This window comes from Ursus americanus, chromosome 5 (genome assembly GCF_024610735.1).
Source record: "Ursus americanus isolate L20-20 chromosome 5, mUrsAme1.1.p, whole genome shotgun sequence".
Taxonomy (NCBI): domain Eukaryota; kingdom Metazoa; phylum Chordata; class Mammalia; order Carnivora; family Ursidae; genus Ursus; species Ursus americanus.
Window position 1 is genome coordinate 87,238,192 of NC_142131.1, and position 5,039 is coordinate 87,243,230.

Below are 5,039 nucleotides of genomic sequence, written 5' to 3' on the forward strand. Positions count from 1 at the left end.
ACACCCTGCGGTCTGCTGGCCCTACTTTCTCAGATGTACTTAGAGCTGAAAGAGACTTAAGATTACCTCCTGGGTGCCAGGCATTATTCTAAGTGCTTTACAGACATTAACCCATTGAGGTAGATATGATGACCTTTGTCATGTTTATAGACGAGGACACAGACACAGAGAGGTAAAGCAGCTCCTGGGGTCACACAGTCAATGAATGATGAGGGCACTGGCCTGTGTGGTCAGTCCAGAGATCATGATCTGGCCCCGGGCTGCTCCGTGTTGATGACCATAGTGAGGGTGTGGTACGCAGCACGCATGACCTGCGGCTCCTCTGTGGGGTGCAGTCCTCAGCTACAGCAACACGCACAGTGGGACTGGGTTGGAATCAGACATTCCTCTGCTGGACGTGAGATGGGAAGGACGGAGGCGAGCAGGGAGTGCCCTCAACCCACTGACTTCCCTGTGATTCTTAGGGGGAAGCATGACATGAACATGCACCATGGTGACGTGAGCAGCAAAGGTGCAAACAGGGTCTGATCAGATCCCAGGAGTTCAAAGGTCTCTAGACAATGAATCTAGAAACATCACAAAATCATTTTAGAGGAAGCACAAGCAAAATATCTACTGTTGAAGGGGTGCCTGGGCTGCTCAGTTGGTTAAGCAGCTGCCTTTGGCTCAGGTCATGATCGCAGGGTCCTGAGATCGAGCCCTTCATCAGAGTCCCTGCTCAGCAGGGAGTCTGCTTCTCCTTCTTCTTCTGCTCCTCCCCTGCACTCATGCGCTCTCTCTCTCTCTCAAATGAATAAGTAAAATCTTTAAAAAATATATCTCCTGCTGAAAATAGAAGAAAATTACAGAAAATTAAGCAGCAAAGAAACCGAGTCATGCAGATAGAAAGCAATGACAGGCAGAGAAGACTATGACTGTCCTTTTACACAAAATTACTATCACTAAGGAAAACAGACCAAAACAGATGGATCTGGAAATTATTGAAACATAAGATGTTCCTGAAATGAAAGAGAATTGAATCTGAATATTGAAAGGCAAAAAGTGAAATAGAACATTCAGTATTGAAAGAGAAGTTGATGAAGATAAAAAAAAAAAGTAGAATCTAAAGGTAACCAGTCAGAAAAGCAATTCATCCACAGTGGAGAAGAGTCAGAACAGGCTTCAATCTCTGCATAAAACGGTGCAATCTCTACCGAGATTTACAGCTTTAATGTGCTGTCAAAACACACTGTCACTGTACGACCTAGAGGGAAACTCCACAGACAAAAAATACCATGATATATAATGATGTTATTGTGCTTAGGAGCCAAGATTTTTTATATAAAGATATAAAGTCAAGGAAGTTAAGTAAGAATGCTTTAATCTTAGTTTAGAATGAGAAATATCACTATGATGTACTGACTTATTTGTTTATTTGTAAAAATAACCCAGTAGTAACCCAGGACCCACAATCCTGATCATAACCTCTAAATACCTTTTATTCTAAAAAAAAACAAGAATTATGAATATTAGGTCGATTCCTATCAAACCATGGAGCATAACAGAAATATCACCACCACTGCAAGTAGCAAAAACTGATGTAGGGAAGGATGTTAGGGTTCGAAGCCAAGAAAGAATTCCTGAGATTTCTTTGGTGCAAAAAGGTGATTTTATTAAAGCCCGGGGACAGGACCTATGGGCAGGAAGAGTTGCACTGGGGTCATGAGGAGTGGCCCATTACATACCCTCAAGTTGGGAGGGGGTTAGGGAGAGAGTAAGCCTCTACGGAATTTGGAAGCAAGGTTTCCAGGACCTTGAGAGGGCTAGTTATTGTTGGAAAAAAGGTCATTTATGACCGTCTAATAAAACCTAGTCATGAGACCCTTCAGATGTATCAGTGGGCCATATGCCTGGGGGATGATTGCCAACATGTATCTTGGGGGGGGCGGTTAGAGATAAAGGAAGTTTCCAAAGGAATTCTTACGTTAAAGTAGACTTATAGGATCCTGGGGGTTGGGCTAAGGTTGCCTAATGCCCTCAGCCAAGTATTAACATCGAGGCAGCTGAGTCCCTAGAGGAACGTCACTCTGCCTGTTTCAAGGACTTGTCAGTGGGCTGTAAGGAAATTTAAAATTTTTTCTTCCGCCTTTGTTTCCCACATCAAAACCTATATAACATAACAAACTAAGGAGGAAAAATAAGATGTAGGAGGATGAGAAAGGAAGACGCAGCACTGTTATTACTTGGAGGGATTGTCCGTTTAGGAAAAATGAGAAGATCTCTAGGTGAATCCACTAGACAAACCACTAGAACATTAAGACACCACAGTGTAACTGTTTGACTAAAGACAAAGAGGGAATACTTACATAGTAACTTACTATTTAAGTAGTAGTTTATTTATATTTACAAATAAATATATCTATCACTTTCACAATCCAGCAATGACATTACCCAGTCGACCCACCCAGCTGAAGCCAGGAATAGAAGTGTGGTTATATGGGACAGATCTATGAAGGACCCTCTTCTCTGACAGTTTAGACCCCTATGAACTGCACAGAAGACCAACAAAATTTCTGTGAATGTTCTATCAGCAGAAACACTGATGGAAAATGTACGGAGGCAGACACAGAATGGAATGAAGGAAGGCTGTCAGTGTAAGATTCCTCACACAGAAAAAGGGCCAACCAAGTTATATGTCTGGGAATACGCATTATTCTTCAAGAAAAGAAAGAATAATCCCAGAGGTGGTCCGAGTTTAACAAGGCTGCCACTGGTATTGGTGATGAGGTTGGGGAATATAAGTGAGCTTCAGTGGGGTGGAGTCCGGAGCCAACGACCAAGAAAGAATTCTTGAGACGTCTTTGGTGCAAAATGGTGGCTTATTAAAGCACGGGGACAGGACCCGTGGGCAGAAAGAGCTGCTGCCCCGGGGTTGTGAGGAATGGCCCATTATATACCCTCAAGTTCGGAGGGGGTTAGGGGTAGCATAAGTCTCTAAGGAATTTTGGAAGCAAAGTTTCCAGGACCTTGAGGGGCTAGCTGTTGTTGGGAAAAGGTCATTTATTACCCTCTAATAAAACCTGAGTCATGAGACCCTTCAGATGTATATCGGTGGGCCATATGCTTGGGGGATGATTGCCAATACGTATCTTGGGGGGTTAGAGATAAAGGAAGTTTCCAAAGCAACTTTTATACGTTAAAGTAGACTTACAGGATCTTGGTGGAGGGGAGGGGGTCAGGCTAGGACTGCCTTTTGCCCTTAGCAAAATATTAACATCAAGGCAGCTGAGTTCCTAGAGGAATGTCACCATGCCTGTTTCAAGGACTTATCACTGGGCTATAGGTAGTAAGGACTGTTTCTTTGTCCTTTAGGGCAGCCAGGAGTGCCTGAGGAATGTTGCATACATCCCATGGTGACGGGGAGGGTTGCAGGTTGTCAGCTTCTGCGTTGTCTTCAGCTTGCCTTCGTTCCCTCATCATAAGGACCCAGTGGGTACAGGCTCAGACGTGGGACTGTCCCTTCCTCAGTCCCAGGGGGTGGACAAGGAGGGCAGAGCACAGCCAAAGAGGATCATTCTCAAGCCATCAAATCTAATGAAATCTGCCCAGCCAGGTTGCATACTTGCTTGGAACCAAGGACCCCTGTTTCCCTTCTGATTTCTCTCCCTTGGAATGGGAGTGTTTATCCTATGCCTGCTCCATCATCGTATTTGGGAAGCACATGGCACGATGTCTGGTTTCGCAGATTCACAGCTGGAGAGGATGAATCACCCCTCAGATCTCACCTATATCTGATTTGGATGCTATTCAGACAAAATGGGAGGCTGAACTAGGTTAAGACTTTGGAAGATGTTGGGAGACAGTGAATATATTTTACATGTGAGAAGAAGATGAATTTGAGGAGACAGCACATTTATGAGTTGAATTGTGTTTCCCAGAATTCATATATTGAAGTCCCAATCTCTACAACTTCAGAATATGATCTTATTTGGAAAAACATCATTGCAGTTGTAACTAATTAAGATGAGGACGTACTGGCATAGGGTGGATCTCCTTCTTTCCTACAGATATCTCTTCAAGTTTGGTTGCTGGGAAAGTTTCCATCCAATGCCTCGATTCTGAGAGTGAGTGGTACCATTGTAGCCCAACTGTACATTTTGCGTTTATGGATTGTACCTAATTTGCTGGGGCTGCCGCAAACAGCATGGTCTAAACAATAGACATGTATCATCCCACAGTTCTGGAGGGTAGGAATCTGACAGTGGTAGGCCAGCAGAGTTGGGTCCTCTTAGGGCAATGGGGAAGAATCTGTTCCATGTCTCTCTCCTAGCTTCGGGTGGTTTGCAGGAAATCCCCAGTATTGCATGGCTGGTACATCTCTGCCTTCATTCATCCTCACATGGTGCTTTCCCTGCATGCTAGTCTGTGTTCAAATTCCACTCTTTTACATTAGGTATAAATGGGACTCCTCCCATTCCATGTGTTCTCATCTTGACTAATTACATCTGCAATGGCCTTATTTCCAAACAAAGTCACACTCTGAGGTACTGGGGATGAGGATTTTAACATATGAATTGGAAAGGCCTGGGGTAGGGGTGCAGGGGACACACTACACCTGGTAACAAAAGGAAACAAATACAAGGGAAGCCTAATGAACTGGCCCCTACAGCTAGATGCAGGGGCTCAGTCCCAGCAGGGCCTTCTGAAAGACTTATAGAATGTATCTCAGAAAGGGAGTGGAAATCTTCATGGGGACCCCGCCCATCTCAGTCAAAGGCAGCTCCACAGGCATTCACTTTGTTGTATTAGCAGACTTAGCAGCAAGGGGTGGTTCTACAAGTGCCCTATGTAGTGTCACAGAAACCCCATGGCTGAAAGGCAAAGAAAGACATGTGGTCCACTAATGTGCCCTGCTGTCAGATTATATCTGCATGCAGCTCATGGCACAGGTGGGCACAGGGATGGCTGGAGTAAAATGTGGACAGAACTCAGCACAAGAGGGCTTAAGCTGGAGCTAAAATGTTAACGTTACAACAATACTCAAAAATTTTACTTTTAAT